Source organism: Heterodontus francisci, chromosome 6 (assembly GCF_036365525.1).
Source record: "Heterodontus francisci isolate sHetFra1 chromosome 6, sHetFra1.hap1, whole genome shotgun sequence".
Classification (NCBI taxonomy): Eukaryota; Metazoa; Chordata; class Chondrichthyes; order Heterodontiformes; family Heterodontidae; genus Heterodontus; species Heterodontus francisci.
The window spans coordinates 126085741-126109528 of NC_090376.1; the positions used below are offsets into that span (position 1 = coordinate 126085741).

General features: G+C 43.5%; 1 protein-coding gene across 2 annotated transcripts in view; it reads right to left on the reverse strand.

The window, feature by feature from the left end:
- LOC137371529 (protocadherin-9) overlaps window positions 1-23788 on the reverse strand; it is a 727312-nt gene that overhangs the window by 333110 nt on the left and 370414 nt on the right. The window lies entirely within an intron of this gene.

The window sequence follows — 23788 nt, forward strand, 5'->3', positions numbered from 1 at the left end:
ATCCAGGCCCATCAAAATGTTGTACAGTTCAATCAGATCTCCCCTCAGTCTTCTCTGTTCCAAGGAGAACAACCCCAGTCTATCCAATCTTTCCTCATAGCTGCATTTTTCCAGTCCTGGCAACATCCTCGTAAATCTCCTCTGTACCCTCTTCAGTGCAATTACATCCTTTCTGTAATGAGGTGACCAGAACTGCACACAGTACTCAAGTTGTGGCCTAACAAATGAGTTATACAGTTCCAGCATAACCTCCCTGCTCTTATATTCTATACCTCGGCTAATAAAGGAAAGGATTCCATATGCCTTCTTAACCACCTTATTGCGCTGTCCTGCTACCTTCACGGATCTGTGGACATTCACTCCAAGGTCCCTCACTTCCTCTACACTTCTCAGTATTTTACCATTAATCGTGTAATCGTGGACTGACGCAGTTCACCACCACCTTCTCAAGGGCAATAGGGATGGGCAATAAATGCTGGTCTTGCCTGCAATGCTCACATCCCATCAATGAATAAAAAAAAAATTCTTGCCAATATTTATCCCTCAATCAACATCACTGAAACATGTTATCGGGTCATTAGTCACATGTTTGTGGGAGCTTACTGTGCACAAATTGGATGCTGCATTTCCGACATTATAACAATGCTGCACTTTAGAAATACCTCATTCTTGTAAAGTATTTGGAATATCCTATAGTCATGAAAGGCACTCTTTGAATGCAAGTCCTTTAGCAGTCCTTTCTGTCTCAGTCTTTATGATTCTGCCACGGTCAACAGTGGCATTTGTAAGGCTGTGTTTGAATACTTGAAGCTCTCCAAGTCTATTTAAACAAGGCTGGACTTACTGGCAGGTGTGAATGCATCATAATTTCATCAATACAGCGAGATTAAAAATCCATAACACAACCTTCAACGCAGAGGAATGTCAGCAACAGCATTCCACTTCAGACTGAGCATTGATTTGTTCCTGCAGTATTGTTTAAGAAGACTTAATTCAAGCAGCTGAGCCAATGAGATTGCTACTATAGTTAAGAACATGATACAGTGGCCAGCATTATATAGAGTCCATGGCTATTTCTGCAATTGTGTTGTTGATTTTGCATAGTATTTGCTGATATTAGATGACAAAAGCAATTTGGGGTCTGTATCAAATGAGAAGACAACCTATAAATACAATCACACACTCGGGATGGGAGCACATAACCACCAGTTAAAGGGAAAGGGATAATTAAAGGGGAGTGTCAGAATAGTTAGATGAGATGCAACCTATTTGAGGGAGATACTTCCCATAGCACCGGTCTCTACCCTGGAAGCTATGCAATGACATAAAGTGTAACTCCTGTCCATTCCCCACTAATTGATTTACAGTGTTATAATGGGTGCTGTCAGTGGAAAATATTGGATGGTATCACATGACACTGTGACTTAGAGGTCTTACCTGTTTTCTCAATGATTACTTCACTTCCAGAAATAATAATAAATAGAGATATATGTGGATGTAATTTCATAAGAGCAACTTGTATTTATATAGTGCTTTTAATATAGTAAAATGTCTGAAAGCTTTTTATAGGAATCATTATCAGACAAGTATGACACCGAGCCAGATAAGGACAAAAGGGTTCTAAGGAGTGTCTTAATGGAGGAGAGAGAGGTAACAAGGCAGAGAGGTTTAGGGAGGGAATCTCAGAGCTTAGGCCAAATGGGGATGCTCAAGAGGCCAGAATTGGAGGAATGCAGAGATCTCGGAGGATTGTAGGGCTGGAGGAGGCTGCAGAGATAGAGTAGATATGTGCATATATTTGTAAACGTTGCACTCCAATCTTTAAAAGAGCATGTGGTACACTTAAGTGAAAGCACTCACTCATTGACCGTAATAAACTCAACTCTCAGTGTTGAAGGCTTCTGACAGAGCTTGCTTGTGCAGCTAGCTGAAACACCATCTCCCTCAGTCAGCAGTTCTGCCAACAGTAAGACCTGCTTAGTGCTGTTTAAATATTACTGGTCCATTGCAATAGGGGAATACCACTCGGCAGTGAAGATCCTGCTGGAAGCATCTACCACTGTGCAGTGGGATTTTTAAACACTTGACACTTCAGTTCTACATTTCCTAAAAATAAGCTGCTAAAATACTATAATTGGAGAGAATCCCCCTGCTCCACACCAACCATCCTTTCACTTCCCTCCCTGACAGCACTTTCATCTCTGGTCTCTCAGGTCTGATGGTGATTTGGAAGTTTGGGAGTCCTTTCCACATGATTTCTAACCTGTAGTGCATTTGATGACACAGCCACAGTAATTCAGTCTCACAATAACTGAAAGGGTTTCTGCTAAGCAAGGCAGTATTAAGTGCATTGAAGTACCTGCACAATGGAAAAGTAAGGTATACGTCTTAGATCTTAGTGATTTCACTCTTACTTAGTTCTACTCTCAATTTCAAGGGCCAGCATAGCAGAAAGTAGAAAGAAATTTTGAGGAAGCGCCAACACAAGTCATTGTTTACATAGAATGTATGGCACAGAAACAGGCCATTCAGTCTCACAGGTCCATGCCAGTGTTAACGTTCCACACGACCCTCCTTCCATCCCTTTCCTGTACCTCTAACACCATATCCTTCCAGTAATTTCTCACTCATCTGTCTATCTAGCTTCTCCTTAAATGCCTCTATACTATTCACCTCCACACTGCGAGCAGTAGCAAGTTCCACATTCTCTTCACCTTCTGGATAAAAACCTTCCTCCTGAATTTCCTATTGGATTTATTATTGACTATTTTATATTTATGGCCTCTAGTTTTGGTGCTCACCTGGAAGCAAGTGATCAAATGGCATTATTGGCAGAGATCAGGCTGTCATCGACTGGGCAATCAGCAGTGTGGAAGATTTAAAGTCTTTTACCGTATTGATGTACCCCAGGAGGTGACACTGAAACAACATATGTGCATCACTGCCTTCAATCACACTGCAATCATTCTTCCTGTGGTACAACTCTCCAAGTATATTTGCTGGAGACTGAAATGTGGAACAGCATAGAATTACAACATGGGGCTCAACCCAAACTGTCTCTGTCGGTCTTTATTCTCCACATGAGCTGTACTCCTATTTCAGTGTGCCCGTCCTGTTCTTATATCTATTTTGCTCTCAACCACCTCTCCAGCCAATTCTTAAAGGTTCACATGGTCTCCGCTTCAGTTGCAGGGCTATGGGCATCAGCAGGGGATTGGGACTGACTGAACAGCTCTGTGGAGAGGCAGCATGGATGCGATGGGATGAATGGCTTCCTTCTCTGAACTCTGCTCTCTGTCTTAAATCGCCTGAGACAACAGCACCATGGGAGCAGTGAATTCTGTACAGGATACTATTTTCCAGATGGTGTTGATGGCCATAAAATGGCAAGCCAACAGTCAACTCCATTCACCTCAGGTAAAACTGGTTTTAAAGGTGCATATTGGGGAGAAAGTATAAAATAACTCACAATTACCCTTTGATTTTAAAAAAATGGGGAAAACTTAGGTGAAGCAATAAAGCATTTATGACAGAAAGAACGAACTTACATCTACATAGCCACCTTTCATGACTTCAGAACATTCCAAAGGCTTCACAGCCAATGGAGTGTTTTTGAGGCGTAGTCACTATTACAATGTAGAGAAACACGGCAGTACAATTGGCGCATGGCAAGATATTGCTTTTCTGCATAAGTCAACATCTACCTTTGAAGGCAGATGGGGTCTGGATTTCCTCATCTGAAAGACAGCACTTCTGACAGTGTAGCACTCCTTTAGCATTGTACTGAAATGTCAGTCTAGATTATATGCTCAAGTCTTGAGAGTGGAGTTTGAACCCAAAGCCTTCAGATTCTGAGTTGAGAGTTCTGCTACTGAACCACAGCTGATGTCCTATGAGGAAGACTTATCAATTAAACAGGACCATGTTAAACTGGAAGGACAAGCTATGATAAGATAGTCTCTGGTTGCTATCTGTAATGACATTGTCAATGTGTTTGCAAAGATTTATTCTGTTCAGTATCTCTGGTGAAACTGTAAATGTGCCGATTTACGTTTTTACAATATCAAACACGGGGAATCTTCATGAATGCATTTATGACATTGCTACGCATAGTAGCCAGAGTAATCCTTTTCCCTTTTTCTTTTAAGAAATGGTATTACCATTGTTAAAACAACATTTTGTTTTAGTATAAGGTTTTGTTAGACCTGGATTTTGTTAGGGGACAGTTTCCTGTCCAGCACACCACCGATTCAAAGAGGTGGCTGCTTTGTTCTGGGGGTGTATGATGTTGTCAGAAGAATATGTTCATTTTTAAGTACATGTGTTGCACCCATGTTCCTGGGCCAGTGGCCCCTGTAAATATCATCTTAATGCATGAAATGCTAAATGTGCAGAACATCTTTGATACACAATGCACAGAAAGGACATGTCACCCTTCTCAGCACACTGACCTGCTGTCTCATACATTCAAAAATGCTCCTCTGCTACTTGACCTGGTTACTTGAAGTGAAAACAGTTCCCCAATGGTGGGGATCCACCTGCTAAAGGAAGGTAAAGCTATGAGACCCCATTTAGACGTACTGCATTCAGTTCTGGGCATTGTACCTCAGGAAGAATATATTAGCCTTGGAGGGGATGCAGTGCAGATTCATCAGAATGTTACTATGGATAAAAGGGTTAAATCATGAGGACTGGTTGCCTAGACTAGGCTTGTATTCCCTTGAGTAAAGAAGATTAAGGGGTGACCAAATTGAGCTGTTTAAGATGACTAAAGGAGTTGATAAGGTAGATATAGAAACTATTTCCTTCGATGGGGGAGCTTGGAACAAGGGGACATAACCTTAAAGTTAGAGCTAGGCCATTCAGGGGTAATGTCAGGAAATCTGGAACTCTCTCCCCAAAAAAGCTGTTGAGTTTGGGTGCCAACTGACAATTCAAAACTGGGATTGATAGATTTTTACTAGGTAAGGATATTAAGGGTTATAGAACCAAGGTGGGTAGATGAAGATAAGATACAGATCAGCCATGATCAAATCAAACTAGTTCAAAGGGCAGAATGGCTCACTCCTCTTCATTGCACCTATAAGATACCTCTATTATCAGAATGGATACCTGCTCTTGCTTCAGGAACCAATTTATTTCAGCTCATTGCAGTTCAATAGCTCGATGCTTGTGTGACTGCAGTCCAGTCTGTACCAATAATCTACAGACTGTGGAGATTTCTTTGAGCTCAATGTTCATTCTGTTTCAATGGGGTGCACCAATGTAAGGCAGCTCAGTTCTGATTAGAACTGAAGTTTGGTCTACAGAGGCCCAAGAGCGAAACAATTTCTAGCAGGCAACTCCAAGAGGAGGTGGCTGCACATTGCACAAGATCTTCACCACCCTGCTGAAAGTAAGGTTAGCAGGTGATAGCTTACATAGAAATAACACAGACTGTACAGCACAGAAATAGGCCATTTGGCCCAACTGGTCCATGTCAGTGTTTATGCCCCATACAAGCTTCCTCCTGCCCATTTCATCTCTATCAGCTTATCCTTCTATTCCGTTCTTTCTCATGTACTTACCTCGCCCCTTAAATGCATCTATGCTATTTGCTTCAACTGCTCCTTGTGGTAGTGAGATCCACATTCTAACCACGCTCTGGGCAAAGAATTTTCTCTTGAATTCACTATTAGAGTTATTAGTCTCTCTCTTATATTTATGGCCCCTCCAAGCTTCCAGAATTCCTCCATAGCCTCAGCCCTCCCTACCTCTGCATTCTCCTCCTGCCCCTCCGAGATCTCTGCGCTCATCTAATTCTGGACGCTTGAGCATTCCTGATTTTAATCACTCCAACATTGGTGGCCGTGCCTTCAGTTGCTGAGGCCCTAAGCTCTGGAATTCCATCCCTAAACCTCTCCACCTCTCTTTCCTCCTTCAAGACATTCCTTAAAACCTACCTCTTTGATCAAGCTTTGACTCATCTGCCCTAATATCTTCTTATGTGACTTGGTGTTAAATTTTGCTTTATAACACTCTGTGAAGTGCCTTGGGACATTTTATTATGTTAAAGGTGCTATATAAATACAAGTTGTTATTGTCATTATCATACTTGCAATTTCAAACACTGTAAAGGGTTAAGCTCTTTGTTTGCCTTTCTGTGCTTAATATGGTGAAATCCTAGAATGTCAAAATGCCCCATACATTCCGCTGAGCCTTTAACTTTGACGTTTAAAAGTCCTGTATTGTATTCACACATGTAAACAAATGGACTATTATTTGTTTATGTATTTCCAGCATTAAGGAAATAAAGAAAGAATCCTGGGGATGATTACAAGGTTACAATCTTGTTAAAGGCTTCAAATGGCATTGTGTAAGGGAAGCTGGAGTCATCCCCTGACCTGAACCTCGTGATAAATTTGCAATCTTAAAATTACTGGCTGTTAGTTCGCATATCATGTACCCAGCAAAATGGGTGCTCGAAATTTTAATCTGTGTTGGATCTGTTTTTGCCTTTGGCCAATGACAGATGACTGGCCAGAGCAGTGCCTGTAGCTAACTGAATTATTAATGGCTGCAAGTTCTTTGGGTGATTATTCACAATGGTTAAGTGGGAAATAACAGTCATACTACATTATAAGAAAAAGAAATGTAAAGCAAACTGACAGTTAAAATACATAGGTTAATCAGCATCTGAAAAGATAGGTTAATGGTGAGACCTGGAACATATGCAGGTCCCTGAGTAGGAATGAAATAAAAGGAAGACTAGGTGTGGGAGAGGAAGGGAAGAGCAACAGAAATTGAATCAAGTACAAAAGTGACTATCCCAAAGAGGTAAACTGGTTCACAGAAAATTGGAAAGAAATGAAAAACTGCTGGACAACATAAAAAGATCAAGTGACTCTGACATTGAAAGAACCTGAAAAAATAAATCAACTCCAAAAAGAATCAGAACAAAGTGGAAAATGGACAAGCAAAGTAGACATGGGGAGGTGGTGGTGTAAAAGTAATGTGTCACTGAGCTAGTAACCCAGAGACCCAGGTTAATGCCCTGGGTACATGGGTTCAAATCACACCATGGTGGCTGGTGGAATTTAAATTCAATTAATTAATTTAAAAAATACCAATGTAATGGAAAACGAGGACTTAAAAACGAGGACTTTTGGGCGGCACAGGGGCGCAGTGGTTAGCACCGCAGCCTCACAGCTCCAGCGATCCGGGTTCAATCCTGGGTACTGCCTGTGTGGAGTTTGCAAGTTCCCCCTGTGTCTGCTTGGGTTTCCTCCGGGTGCTCCGGTTTCCTCCCATATGCCAAAGACTTGCAGGTTGATAGGTAAATTGGCCATTATAAATTGTCCCTAGTATAGGTAGGTGGTAGGGAAGTATAGGGATAGGTAGGGATGTGGCAGGAATATGGGATTAGTGTAGGATTAGTATAAATGGGTGGTTGATGGTTGGCACAGACTCGGTGGGCCGAAGGGCCTGTTTCAGTGCTGTATCTCTAAAAAAAATAATAAATACTGTATGAGAAGCAATCAGCACTCTCTTCTCATACAGTTTCAAGTCATTGTTTTTCCTTACATTGGCATTCTTGTGATTTGTCCTGATGAGTGCAAGACAAAAAGCTTCAACAACATGTCTCTATTTTCAGCAATACTCAAGTTCTGTACTACCAAACAGCTATTAATAAAAAACACTAGAATTAAAATCTAGTCCCAGTAATGGTGCCATGAAACTATCATCGATTGTCATAAAACTGGGACACAACTAAGATCAGAATGGTTTCTATTCATTCATTGGATGTGGGTGTCGCTGGCAAGGTTAGCATTTATTACTGCATTGCTCTTAAGATACAATCAACTGATTGGCTTGTTAGGCCACTTCAGAGGGCAGTTGAGGACTGCATTTTACCTTGGGCTTGGGACCCACACTTAGTGGCAGTGGGACTGGCTCAGTGATTTTACCAGAGGTGGTCTCCCAGTTGGCCATCTCCAGGCCCGCCATCCAATTAACGACAGCGGACAGGCTCCTGCTGCTGCTGGCCCAATCAGTGGGCCAGCAGCTCTGAAGCCTCGACAGCCCCACCAGGAGAGGTGGGTTCTGCTGAGGATGGCTGAGGGCAGAAGGCCCCGCCGATTGGAGGGAAAATCCCTCTGGGAGCACTGTTGGGGCCTCCGGGGGTGCCTTTCCTGCCCGCACCACACCCTCCCCCCACCTACCCCGGGCTGCTGCAGGGAGGCTGCCTCCATGAAGCTGGCAGCCTCCCCATGCATGGGAAGGCCACTCCACCATTAGAAAATGCCAGTGAGCCTGCTTAATGGTCCCTAATAAGGGCCTTAATTATGTAAACCAGCTACCCCCCTTCGTGATCTGCCTCCTGCCCACCACTGGGAAACTTCCCTGGTGGCGGGACTGCTTCAGGGAGCCAGCCATCCTGACGCGCCTCCCTACTATTGTACTGGCCTTGTCTTTGTCCCTGCCACCTAGGGGCTGGTAAAATTCAGCCTGATACTAGCTTTTCATTCCAGATTTAGTTAATGAATTGATTTAAATTCCCCAGCTGCCATGGTGGGATTTGAACACATGCTTCCTGATCATTAGTCCTGGTCTCTATATTACTTGTCCATGAGTATAACCACTATGCTACCATACCCCTACCTCTAAAATCACTGTTGACAATTTTACCATCCTGTGGTATCAGTGGGGTACTTTGCCCAGCAGTTACATGCATTGGAAATTCTGGTGCACACTTAAGTGGTGTTCTATAATTAGGAGAATAGTGATGTACACATTTACATTTTTGCTTTATATCTCTGGTGGGTTAGACTTTCTGGCAGTACATTCATGAAAAACTGCCCAGACTCTGCCTGGATTCTTCATTGAGGTTGATTAGATCAATGTAGGAGGCCAAAGAAGTAAAAGCAGAAAGGCAATTGAATTGACCAACTGACAGATTATATACATTAATGCAGGAATGCAATAGTAGTACTGTATTTGGCCTATTTTCCATAATTGCCTATGTGCAGATATCCACCTCTCTCTCATGTTCTGACTTGAACATGCAATGCCATTTCTTCATTGTCACTCGGTCAGTATTAAAAAAAATGGTCAGTATCTTGGATTTGCTTTCCTAACACCATTGCGCAGCTACACCACTATAAGCATTGCTATAGAACACAGATCTGACTTTGACAGAACCACAAAGGCAGAGACAGAATGAGCTACTGAAAAATGAAAGAACTTGCATTTATATAGAATAAAAACAGAAAATGCTGGAAATACCCAGGAGCATCTCTGGATCGAAACAAAGTTAACATTTCAGCTCGATGACAGCTTTTGCATTTATACAGTGTCACCACCAATAGAGCAAAAAAGTAAAGCTTTGTATTTATATAGCAACTTTCACAACCCCAGGATGTCCCCAAGCACTTCACAGCCAATGAAGTATTTTTTGAAGCATAGGCACTGTTGTAATGTACAAAATGCGGCAGCAAATTTACACACAAACATGAGATAATAACCAGGTAATCTGTTTAGTGATGTTGGTTCGAAGAGGGCACCCAGCACCACTACCTCAGAGTAACTAGGGATGGGCAATAATTGCAGTCCAGTGTTGCCAACATCCTAAGAGGATGGGGTGAAAATTGATAGGAAGGATGTACTGGAAAGGCTGGCTCTGCTTGGAGTCGCCTGGTCCGGATGGCTTGCATTGCAGGTTGCTAAAGGAAGTGAGAGTGGAGATAGTGGAAGTGCTCGCCATAATCTTCCTAGCTGAGGGGCAGGTGCCAGAGGATTGGAAAGTAGCATACGTGACACCCTTATTCAACAAAGGATGCAAGGGCATTCCTAGCAACTACAGGCCGGCCAGTTTAACATCAGTGGTGGGTAAGGTTTCAGAAACAATAATCCAGAAAAATTCAACAGGCAACTGGAGAGGTTTGAGTTAATTAAGGAGAGACAGCATGAATTTGTAAAATGCAGATCACGCTTGACTAATCTAATTGAATTATTTGATGAAATAACAAAGGTTGATGAAGGGAATGCAATGTATGTTGTTTATATAGAATTTAAGAAAGTGTTATGTGACCACCTTAAGAAAGGACCACCTTAAGAAGTTGTAAGTGAAAGTCACTGGAGGAAGTGATGTCATGTCACACATGACCAGGGAGTTGTGGATATAGCCTGACAGAGTGAGGTGTCTGTAGATGTGGCTCCTGTAGTAGCTGTGTACATATCTGTTCGAGTTTAAATTATAATAAGAATCCACATATTCTTTGGATATTATTTGTAGTCCTGTGAATCTTACAATAGTTTATATACCAAAGAAACAATATTACAGAAAGCATTTGACAAAGTACCACATAAAAGACTGTTTAACATAATTAAGACTCATGGAATAGGAGGGTCAATATCAGTTTGGATTAGAAAAAATTAGCTTCATGACAGAAAACAGCAGGTCTTGGTAAATGTTTGTTTTTCAAACTGCAGTATGGTAGACGGTGGTGTTCCCCAAGATTCACTGCTTATATATATATAAATGACTTGGATATTGGAATACACAGCAAAATTTCAAAATTTGCCAATTATATCAAAGTTGGAGGAGTGGCACATAGTGAAGATGATTCCAACTGACTGCAACAGGTGGGCTAGTAGAATGGGCAGACAAGTGGCAGATGGAATGTAATACAGAGAAGTATCAGGTGATGCATTTTGGCAGAAGGGATAGGGAGAGACAATATAGACTTAATGGCACAGCTCCAAAGAGTGTGCAGGGACAGAGCGATCTGGGGGTATATGTGCATAGATCTTTGAATGTGGCAGGACATAGTAGGACAGTAGTTAGCAAAGCATATGGGATCCTGGGCTTCATAAATAGAGGTATTGAGTACAAAAACAGGGAAGTTATGCCGAACTTTTATAAAGCTCTGGTTAGACCACAACTAGAGTATTGCTTCCAGTTCTTGTCGCCACACTTTAGAAAGGATGTGAGGGTCCATGAGAGGCAGCAGAGGAGATTTACCAGAATGGTTCCAGGGATGGGGGATTTCAGTTACAAGGTTAAGTTGGAGAAGCTGGCGCTGTTCTCCATGGAGCAAATAAGATTGAGGGGAGATTTGGTAGAACTGTACAAGATTATGACAGGTTTAGACAAAGAAAAACTGTTCCCATTAGCTGATAGTACAAGGCCTGGGGGATACAAATTTAAGGTTCTGGGAAAGAGATGCAGGGGGAATGTGAGGAAGAACTTTTTTTTACGCTGTAAGTGGTAATGACCTGGAACTTGCAGCCTGCGAGGGTGGTGGAAGCAGAGATGATCAACGACTTCAAAATGAAATTGGATGGACACTTGAGGGAAATAAACTTACAGGGCTATGGGGATAGAGCCAGGCAATGGAACTTATTGGATTGCTCTACAGAGAGCTGGTATGGACTTGATGAGCCAAATGGCCTCCTTCTGTGTTGTCAAGACTCGATGGGTGGAATTTTGTGCTGGCGGCAGGGATCTCGGCGTCGAGAGAAACCAAGGCTGAGATCCCCTCACCAGCTCTTGTATGGGAAGCCTGCCAAATTTAGTGCCAATCAGGCACTTAACTGGACAGCAGTGGACCTTTTGTATGATTTATGACCCTGCTGCCAGAAGTCTTGGCCTTGCAAGCTGTCGACCAATCAGAGGCCTGCAGCTGCAGTGCCACTGTGGAGGCGGTGGCTGCTGCTTTAGCTGCAGTGACCAGACACCGAACAGCGATGTTGGAACCAGGCTCAAGGTAGGTCGGAGGTGGGGGTGGGGTCTCGCAGAGTGAGGGTCGCGGGGGGTGGTGGTCGGCAGCAAGGGCAGAGGGATGGCTCTCACGGGCACTCCTTTCCCGATGCCGGGTCCCTCGTTCAGGCACTAAGTGCCTTTGAAAAAGGAAACCCCCCGCAGCCGGCAAGCAGCCCGCACGGCTTTTCGTGCCGTGCTTCCCGAGCAGCGGCAAGGCCGCCCGCCACATGCGTAATTGCAGTTGCAACGGGAAGAGGTCCTTAATTGGGGTTAATTACCCAGTTTAGTGCCTCAATTGGTCATAGGCAGGATGGCCATTAACAGACTAAATTTCGGCAGACTGCCCAACCACCCAACCCCCCGCCCACTGACCCCACCACCATCCCACCCGATTTTATGCTCTTCCTGCCTTCAAACCCACCATGGGGGGCATAAAATTCCACCCTTTGATTCTGCATAAAAGGTGCATGTTTCAGACTGATCAAAGAAACAGCTCCTATTCTACACACAGTGAAATACCTGTTAATAAAGAACAGCAACATTCTCAGTGAAGTACTACAGTGGAGTAGCACAGGAACTGGGAGCTGAGAGAGGAAAAAGTACCACTGGAAATCATATTGGAGGTTTCTCAAACTTTCTATAATGTGTGGAAATTGATTCTGTGCACCATTTTGAGAGAATGCAATCAGGAGTTGGTGAGTAAGTGAGAGGGACTGCATTAGTCCTTCCCAGTTCCATTATTTTCAACACACTGAGTTATTGATCAGGCCACAATGAATGCCAAGAGAAAAGGCCTGATTGAGAATTACTGTGACATTTCACATTGTACAAATAAAGTGATGGAGATAAGCTGATTCCTTAAAAGGAACCACAGCTCTCAGCTTCTATTTACAAGATAAGGCAATGCAAGGGAATGTTGAACTGTTTTCTACAGAGAGCTAAGAAAAGGGTTCTTTATCTTTACTTAATGCTCCTTAATTAGCTTTTAGTTTCCAACAAACTCAGTAAATGGAGCAGAGATTTTTTGTCTGAGCGCATCATTAGTTTTTTTTTAAAGTTTTTAGCAACAACTTAAGTAATTGATTTACTGCTGTGAACATACTGCACGTTACTTTTGTGTTAGTAAAAACGAAGGAAAATACTGCAGATGCTGGAAATCTAAAATAAAAACAGAAAGTACTGGAAATACTCAGCAGGTCTGGCAGCATCTATGGCGAGAGAAATGATTAACGGTTCAGGTCTTTCCAAAAGGTCACAGATCTGAAACGCTGGGTGAAATTTTGTGCTGGCAGCAGGGATCTTGGCATCAGGGGAAACTGAGATCCCCGCGCCAACTTCTCTACAGAAGGCCCACCAAATTTAGTGCCAATCAGGCACTTAACTGGACAGCGGCGGGCCTTCCATACGATTTAGGACCCTGCTGCCAGAGGTCCCGGCCTTGCAGAGCTGCCAGCTAATCAGAAGCCGGCAGCTACAGCAACACCGCAGAGGCGGTGGCTACCGCTGTAGCTGCAGTGACCAGACATCGAGGAGTGGCACTGGAACCAGGCTTAAGGTAGGTCAGGGTCGGGGGGGATCTCACGGGGTGGGGGTCGCGGAGGAGGGGGGTCATGGAGCTCGGCAGCGGTGGGGAGGAGGTGTGTGGCCCTCAGTGGGCCCCCTCCTCTCCCGACGCCGGGTCCCTCATTCAGACACTAAGTGCCTTTGTACGAGGGACCCACCCTCACAGCCAGGGAGCAGCCCGCTCAGTTTTTCCTGCTGTGCTTCCCGTGTGGTGACAGGGCAGCCCCGCCGGATGGGTAATTGCATCTGCGGCAGGAAGAGGCCTAGGGGTTAATTACCCTGTTAAGGGTCTCAATTGGCGGCGGGGCGGAAAGGACATTCATAGGCCTTCCCCCCCAGACTAAATTTCGGCGGGGCAATATGGTGGTGGGGAACCCCCCACCCACCACCATCCCACCCGATTTCATGCTCTCCCCGCCTCCAAACCCACTGTTGGGGAGAGCATAAAATTCCACTGGTAACTCTGTTTCTCTCTCCATAGACACTGCCAGACCAGCTGAGTATTTCCAGCACTTTCTGTTTTTACTTTGTTATAGTACTTGTTTCAACTCATTTTTACATAATCCACCCCTCCCCAACCCACACTAAAAACAACAACTTGCATTTATATAGCAGTTTTAAAGTAGTAGAATTCTCCTGAGGTGCTTCACAGGAGCGTTACCAAGGAGATATTAGATCAGGTGGCCAAATGCTTGGTCAAAGAGGTAGATTTTAAGGACTGTTTTAAAGGAGGTGGGAGGAGAGAGGCAGAGAGGTGTAAGGAGGGTATTCCAAAGCTTAGGACCCAGGAAGCTGAAGGAACAGCCACCAATGGTAAAACAACACCATTAAAATCAGGACTTCCCAAGAGGCCAGAATTGGAGAAGCAGAGAAGTCTCACAGGGTTGTAGGTCTGGAGGGGATTTTAGAGATAGGGAGGGACGAGGCCATGGAGGGATTTCAAAACAAGGATGTGCATTTTAAACTCGAGGCATTGCCAAACCAAGAGCCAATGTAGGTCAGCGAGCACAGGGATCATTAGCGAATGGGACTTGGTGCGAGTTAAGATACCAACAGCAGAGGTTTGGATGAATTCAAGCTCGTGGAAGGTGGAAGATGGGAGGTCGGCCAGCAGCGCATTAGAATAGTCAAGTCTAGAGGCAGCAATGACATGGATGAGGGTTTCAGCAGCAGATGAGCTAAGGCAGTGGTGGAGACCGGCAATTTTACAGAGGTGGAAGTAGGCGGTCTTGGTGGTGGAACAGATATATGGTCAGGAGCTCATCCCAAGATCAAACAGAACACCAGGGCTATGAATGGCCTTGGCCTCAGACAGTGACTAGGCAGAATCAGTGGCAAGGAAACAGAGTCTGTGGCAGGATCTGAAGGCAATGGCCACATACTATCCCCATATACACCCACACATACTCCCCAGTGTATCTTCTTAATAACACTTCTGAAAGTATTCACTCTAGTTTGCAGCAAGTGACATTCCCATTCAAATACTAGTTTCAGAATAAGTTCGCCATAAGCAAAGGTTACCATACTTTTTTTTGGAATGGTCACTTTGCAATTCATTTATAAGCATACCCTTTGCTAAGTGAGATTTATTGTGTCACGAACCACCCCGTCCTTAAATGAAATGTTGCTAGATGTCCAAGTTAGAGCAAATAAAACATACCAATGTAGACAGGTGAGTGAATGTCAAACATGGCAACCTCTTGGCATGGGGCTTGAACTGTCGTTGGCAGATCAGAGGTAAATAGAAGGTCGTACATAGTCAACTGTTGATTACAAAATAATAATCCAACCAAAGGCTTCAGATCTGTTGTCTGATGGCAACCTGTTTTCCGAATATTATATGTGTACCAGGGATGGAAATACATAGTCTTGCCTGTGATGCCCACATCTCAGGAACAAATCGAAAATGCCTGTTTCAGCTGATAAATAAGCAGCCCTCATTCTAGGCACAATGAGGTATTGGTTATTGATAATGCTTCTGTGAAGTGCCTTGAGATGTTTTACTACATTAACGGTACTGTATAAAAGCAAGTTGTTGTACAATAAGAGGAGCTTTTCAAACCGCATCTGCTTCTTCCAATGACTTTTGGTTTTGAATGATATGGCTCCTTACATGTCATGTGATTGTAAATTTAAGATCACAGAATATTAAGATCTTCTGTGCAACAATATAAAGGATTTACCACCTCAGTAATAACACAGTCTGGCTAGTCATAAAATTGTTAAACGTGTGCGGAGATAATATTGAAGATGTTCAGGGATTTCATTGCAAACAGTAAATGGCATTTAATACTCCCTTTAGTTTGAGGCAGACTCTGTATGTGTTCTATGCACAATCTGTATCATGTGGATTTGTACAACAATGTCACTGTTTTCTGTTCAATGTGAAGGGAATGAGATTTCCATCAATAATTGTGCAGTATTCCATCACTTTGCAAATCCTTGTGAGATGTTTATCCTTAAGATTGGACAAGTCAGTTAGCTGTGGCTCAATGTGTAGCACTCTTGCCTCTCAATCAGAAGGTTGTGGGTTTAAGTCCCACTCCAGGATTTGAGCACCAAAATCTAGGTTGGTGCACCAGTCCAGTACTGAGGGAGTGCTGCACTGTCAAAGGTGTTGTTCTTTGCATGAAATATTAACCGGACGCCCCATCTGCCTTCTGAGGTAGATATTAAAGACCCTGTGGCATTATTTCAAAGGTGGAGCTATTCCTGGTTACTAGCCAATATTTATCCCTCCATCAACCTCAAAAATAAACAGATTATCTGGTCATTATCACATTGCAATTTGTGGGAGTTTGCTGTGTGCAAATTGGCTGCCATATTTCCTACATTACAAAAATGATCACACTTCAAAAAACTTCATTGGCTGTAAAGATCTTTGGGACATCCTGTGGTCATGAAAGGCACTATCTAAATGCAAGTCTTGTTTTCAGTCTAAGTGTATAATTCAGATTCTTGTACTTTTTTTTCCACTCAGTTATGTGGAACCTCAACAACTTCCATCATCAATTGAAATAGTTGGTTCCCATTCTCATCTCACTCAATTATTTTTCTAATGGGTCCCCTGAACTTTCTCTCCATTATTAGGTCCACTGCGTATTTAATCATTACTCGGGGTTATGATTGCCATGAAGCATCATTCCTTGGTGGAATTCTGTCTGGCTAAAATCAGGCTCATGCAGGTAATGTGATACTACCCTTTAGGGAGCAGCAGGAAAAGATTGTGGTGCAGAAACAACTCCTAAAATGGACCATAAAAGTTTTTTAAAATCCTTAGGGCAAATAGAAATAGGATGATCCCATTAAAAATCAGCTACAGCAAACAAAATAATAAATCAATTCATCCAGTTATAAAACAGTATTTGATCAGGATGTGGCTCTTGATTAAGCTTATGAACTGCAATAACAACATACATGCTGAAATATATTTTTAGCTTTCAGTTGATATATGTAACTTTCCATATGTATTGTCTGAAAATGGTATTTGAGCATGTTGAGGCTTGCTCAGCAATACCTCATCTCATTATCATAGAAAAGCCTAAAATGGTGCAAAGATCAAGGAAGTATGGTAACTCTTTTAAGGCCTCTTCATTTTAGTAATCAATATAATGCTAGTGCTGATTTAAAGATAAGCACTTGCCAAAAGCAAGCTCTTTGAAAATCATTAAGATAGAAGATGATTCTGCCAGTACTTTTCATTAAAAGTAAGGACACCTTCAGCTCCTCTGCACTAATGTAATTACTCCTCAACAAAATGCAGCATGTGAACTATACGGAAGATTACTATTGCTCAGTAAGACCAATTATAGAGGCTGAACAGCTGTGCTGATCTTAACAGAGAGGTGCCACCCATCTGCAGCTGGAGCAGATGCAATGTTCTCTTAACTTGCAAGAAGTGCAGTGTTGCATTAAAAATTTCACTTACTTCAAAAAGTTTTCAACGGGATAGTTCAATTCAGTTCGCTCAAAGTGCACTCCTGCTGGCAAAATTAGCAGCACCATAACACAATGGAATGAGGTGGTAGATCATTCTTCAGGTTCGCAAAAACATATTTGCATTGCGGTATTTCCCTCCTCTCACCCCCTCCTCTCCTCTATTCCTTCTTCCAGCTGCATGTCATTCTGTGGAGTTTATTGCTTCACCACAGTTAATTGTAGCTCCATAATTACTTATCTATGTGGTTCCCCAACATTAGCCTGAATTAGCTGGTCGCCGATTAGCCATGACTGCATTAAGTCAGAGTAAGTCATTTAGGTATTAGCATATCTGAAATCCACTTTTCTAACAGCCAGTTACAATTTCACTCTCCTTGTCCTTTTTAAATGAACAATATTTTTGTTTAGCCGTAGATAATGGAATATTCTATTGTGGGGCTGTTTTTTTCCCACTCTCATAAACTTGTGAAAAGTCCTGTGTTAAAGAAACTGCTAGCACGTTCCAGTAGTGGATAGGAACTTATGAGACTTGTCTCTAAGGTTATTAGTTATTATTCCATTAGATATTGTGACAGAGAGCTTAAGGTATGTTGCACATAAACCCATCTCGGAACGATTCAAAGTTTTTAATGCTTGGAATTAGTGAGCTTCATATTACAAACAGATGAAATTGACAGGCAGGGTAAGATCAGCCAGTCCATGAAGCCTGCCTCACACTCATGGGGCTGAATTTTCTTCTCCTGCCTCCGGAAAAGAAGCTGATCTACCGCACATGGCCCAAGATAATACACTGGTCAGGCCACCGCACCCCACCGCCCCTCCCCTCACCAATCACCTGGAGAGGGTAGGCTTTGCGATGCCAGCCATGGCGTCAGCTGCCTGTGCGCAGGGGCTGGTGCCATTTTTAAAGGCCGACCCCCTCCTCCCCCCAATGCACCGCAAAATAAATTATCGCCTATTCCCCCCCGCAAATAACAATTAAATGTAACAGTTTCCCTCTCACCACCAACCCCCCCAAACACTTACCTGCAAGAATTGACGTTCCCCCACCCCCACAAACTGATCCAAATGCAGAGGTCACCCCTTCGCCCCGTCCCCTAAGGTACTAATGCTGATCGGAAACCACCCCCCCACCCCATCCCACTGCACTAAAAATCCCAAGAACCCCCTTCCCCACCTCGGTGGCATCAGCGTTCTCTGGACGGGCAAGTGAAGGCGCGTGAGTGTCATCCGCAGCAGGTAAGACTGCTGTGAATTTTATTTAAATATATTCATTTACTTTACTATGTAAAGCCGGGTCCCTCGCCCAACGACAGTGGGGGCTGCAATGGAGCATCGCCGCTGCCAGGAGGAACAGGCCTGGCACTCCTAACGTCGGACTCCATGGCAGGCTGCGGCCGGAACAATCTTCCGGCCCATGCACCACAGATCCCGACATCAGGACCTCAACGAAATCCCGGCCATGTGTTCGGACCATTCTGACTAGTCACTTCTTCACTCTCCCACTTCCCAGTCCCACACACAGCCATGTAATCTCCTTGCAGCAGCAAAAGAAAAGAAAAAAACCCCAGGGCTAATAAAGGAAAAAAAAATCCTCTTCACAATTTATTGGAAGTTTATTAGTTGTTTCAGTTTTGAGTCCTATATTCTGTGTAGTGCTAACTACTGGCTAGACTATGTTAATTTCAATAACAAACTCTTTAAGGGCAGATTATAGAAAAAAAAACAACCTCTTGATGACGGGGCAAGTTTTTCTGGCAAGAACCAAAACTAGTAACAGACCCAAAGTTGTTGATGGAGGTACGATATAGATCAATTAATTGAATAGTGGAACAAGCTGGAGGGGCTGAATGGACTTCTCCTGTTCCTATTTCCTACCAGGCTCTGAGAGTGTGAGGGACACAGTCATTAATTTAGGGTGTTTCAGCAATCTGGTAATCTCAATTGCACACATTAATTTGCTTGCCTCCCACTGTTAGGCTCAGAAACTCCTGATGAAAGTCAACAATCACAGATTAAAGGAAGAACTATTCAAACGACTGCTGAAGACAACTATAATAAAGGCCGGCTCAGGTCTGCAAATGAAACCCGACCCGAGCCCGACCCGGCCCGAGTCCTTTCATTTCTTCCCACACCCAACCCAACCCGACCATCAGTTAACCTAGCTTCCATTTTTCACTTTGTTGCTTATCTGCACAAGCTTAAAAAAACTGTTACTAAACAACCTTTCAAGTCCAAAAAGTACATTACCATTGGAGCCACGTACTGGAGGTGTGATGGAGTATGTCCGACCCAAGCCCGAATGCCGGACCCGGAAGAGCAACCCGACCCGAACCCAACACATGTCGGCGGGTCCCATCGGGTTTGGGTCAGGTAGCCATGCTCTAAACAATAATTGTTTTCTGTAGTTTAGATTTTATTAAACGTATCCTGATGGTGTATGCTCTCCACTTTCAGCTACTAATTCAGTTTGGTCCCAAAGGTGGCTCCCGACTGCAAGTTCATTGGAAAGGCTAATCCTAACAGGTTGCGCTCTGCAAAAAAAACAATCAGAAGCTTCAGAAAAAAATAAATAAGTAAACTGTACTGTCTGCAAAGTACTGACAAGATAAGTGGAAATATTTTCCAAAGGTATTCTCCTGGGTTGCAAATATATCACAACTGTGTATGAAAGGTGATTGGGGAAACTGAAACTTTCAAAATAACATTGGCTCGTCCAGATAGGATAACGAGTGAGTGCTACCTGTCCTTTGGTGAGATTTCCCAATTGGCTCTGAAATGATATTTTTTAAATGAGAAAACACAGTCTACTTTCAATAAAGATGTAACTTGCTGTGATCCATAATCCAGTAACAAGAGAGTTATTCTCAGAACCCTCGCAATTCAAAGGTTTAAAGCTGTTCCCTCTAATACTGTAACATAACACTTACACAGTGCTAGCCTCTTGAATACTGGCCTGAAAGCCCTGCATAACTCAACCATTTTTCAGCATCATCCTCAGTGGACCACGTTAGTATCTAGTTCACAGAAACCATCGTCGCTGGAACTTGCTATCAGGTGATATGGCAACTGGGCAACAAATATATTAAGACCACACCAAAGTCATTAAAAAAACAATCAGACAATGCAACTTTCCCAGTTATCCAAAGCTAAAATTACTTGTTGATAATCTGGGCTCTACTGTAATTCAAAGCATCCATCCAGTTCTTGGGGCCCATTCCTTACGTGCTGTTGACCAGAAATGATATGTTTTCATTTCAACTCGCTCTGGCGCAATTATTTAAGATCCATCTTAAAATGTGAACAAAGTTTGTAACTCGAACAAAAACGTACTGCAGGCGTAATTAATTCTGCATCGCGGATATCTAACTTGTAAATAAAATGGGGAATATTTTCTGACTAGAAATATGGCGGAGTTCTTTTGAGCATAGTTATGTGCATTTCTACTTCCACAATCTGAAAATTAAATTTTAAGCGTGAAAATGTCTGCCTTTTGAATGTTTACAAAGAATAAAGGAATGAAAAAGAAAATAAACCCATCAAGTTTGACTTTTTGGATGGAAGTTCATGACCCAAAATGTTAACTTTGTTTCTCTCTCCACAGCTACTGCCTGATCTTCTGAATTCTTTTGTTCATTCCTGGGATGTGGGCATTGCTGGCAAGGCCATCATTTATTGCCCACCTCGAATTGCTCTTGAGGTGGCGGCGAGCCACCCTGTTGAACTGCTGCTATCCTTGTGGTGTAGGTACAGCCAGTGTTGTTAGGTAGGGAGTTCCAGGATTTTGACCCAGCAATTGCTGTATTGTTCCATCATTTTCCAGTCCTCACTGGATACAGGTGTGGTGCCGGAGGTTTGGAGAACTGCTAACGTTGTACCTCTGTTTAAAAAGGAAGCAAGGGATAGACTGAATAATTGCAGGCCAGTCAGTCTAACTTCAGCAGTGGGTAAATTATTGAAATCTATTCTGAGAGACAGGATAAACTATCACTTAGAAAGACACAGGTTAATCAAAGATCGTCAGCATGGATTTGTTAAGCAAAGACCTTGTTTGACCAACTTGATCGAACTTTTTGAAGAAGTAACAAGGAAGATAGATGAGGGTAGTGCAGTTGATTGGTCTACATGGATTTTTAGCAAGGCTTTTGATCCCACATGGCAGACTGGTTAAAAAAGTAAAATCCCATGGAATCCAGGGAAATGCAACAAGGTGGATACAAAATTGACTCAGTGGCAGGAAACAAACAGTAATTGTTGACAGGCATTTTAGCGACTGGAGGGCTGTTTCCAGTGGCGTTCTGCAGGGCTCAGTACAGGGTCCCCTGTTTTTTGTGGTATATATTAACGATTTGGATGTAAATGTAGGTGGCATGATCAAGAAGTTTGCAGACGACACAAAGATTGACCATGTGGTAGATAGCGAGGAGGATAGCTGTAGGCTGCAGGAAGATATTGATGGTCTGGTCAGATGGGCAGAAAAGTGGCAAATGGAATTCAACCTGGAGAAGTGTGAGGTGATGCATTTGGGGAGGTCAAACAAGTCAAAGGAATACAGGATTAATGGAAAAATACTGAGAAGTGTTGAAGAAGTAAGGAACCTTGGAGTGAATGTCCACAGATCCCTGAAGGTAGCAGGACAGGTCGATAAGGTGGCTAAGAAAGCATTTGGAATCCTTTCTTTTATTAGCCGAGGTATAGAACATAAGAGCAGGGAGGTTATGCTGGAACTGTATAACTCATTGGCTAGGCCACAACTTGAGTACTGTGTGCAGTTCTGGTCACCTCATTACAGAATAGGATGTAATTGCATTAGAGAGGGTACAGAGGAGATTTACGAGGACGTTTCCAGGACTGGAAAAATGCAGCTATGAGGAAAGATTGGATAGACTGGGGTTGTTCTCCTTGGAAAAGAGGTTGAGGGGAGATCTGATTGAAATGTACAAAATGTTGAGGGGCCTGGATAGGGTGGAGGTGAAGGGTCTATTCACCTTAGCAGAGAGGTCAGTGACGAGGGGTATAGATTTAATGTGACTGGTAGAAACATTAGAGGGGAGATGAGGAAAAACTTTTTCACCCAGAGGGTGGTGGGGGTTTGGAACTCACTGCCTGAAAGGGTAGTTGAGGTAGAAACCCTCAACTCATTCAAAAGTAGTCTGGACATGCACCCCAAGTGCCATAATCTGCAGGGCTACGGACTAAATGCTGGAAGGTGGGATTCGAATAGGTGGATCGTTTTTTGGCCGGCACAGACACGATGGGCCAAGAGGCCTCTTTCTGTGCCATAAACCTTCTATGAGTCAGGATGGTGTGTGACATGGAGTGACAACTGGGCTGGATGTGCCTTTGGCATGTTCAGTGCTTAGGTCAATGCCATGAGGTCCATCCAGTTTTATTCTTATTAGATTCTATCGTAGTAGTTAGATACACTGGGTGGAATTTTATGCTCTCCCCCGCAGTGGGTTTGGAAGCGGGGAGAGCATAAAATCGGGTGGGATGGTGGCAGTGGTGTTCCCGCCGCCATCCCACCTCCGCCGAAATTTAGTCTGGGGTGGGAAGGCCTGTGAATGGCCTTCCTGTCCCGCCGCCAATTGAGGCCCTTAACTGGGTAATTAACCCCCAATTAAGGGCCTCTTCCCACTGCAGCTGCAATTACCCATGCGGCGGGCGGCCCCGTCGCCGCACGGGAAGCACAGCACGAAAAACCTGAACGAGGGACCCGGCATCCGGAAGGGGGGGGGGTGCTCTGAGGGCCACCCCCATTCGTGCTGCCGATGCCCCTCCCGTCCTGACCTACCTGAGGCCTGGGTCCAGCGATGATACTTGGCTTCTAGGATGGTCATCTCCAGCAGCAGATACCGCCTCCGCGTTGGCACTGTAGTGTTGGCCTCTGATTAGCTGACAGCTCTCCAAGGTCTGGACTTCTGGCAACGGAGTCCTAAATGCTACGGAAGGCTTGATTGGCACTAAATTCGGCAGGCCTTTCGGAAAAGAGGCAACGCAGGGATCTCGGAATCAGTTTTCCCCGACGTCATGACCCCTGCTGCCAGCACAAAATTCCCCGCACTGAGTGGCTTGCAAGATCATTTCAGAGGGCAGTTAAGAGTCAGCCACATTGCTATTGTCTGAAGTCATACACAGGCCAGACCAGGTAAGGACAACAGATTTCCTTACCTAAAGGACATTAGTGGAACAGATGGGTTTTTACGACAATTGGTAGTTTTATGATCACCATTACTGATACTAACTTTTTAATTCAAGATTTATTTAATTAACTAAATTTTAATTCCCTAGCTACTGTGGTGGGATTTGAATTTATGGCACTGGATCATTAATCTAGGTCTATGGATTACTAGCCCAGTAACACCACTGTGCTACCCTTCCATCATTTCAGCCGTTTCTGTTTTATATTTCAGATTTCCACCATCTGTAGAATAATGCTTTTGTTTGAGTTTGACCAGCCTACCTACTCCTGTTTTAAGACCCATCGGGCAATTTTTGTCATCCTTTCCTTACCTGACCTCTACTCTCAGATGAATTAGAAAT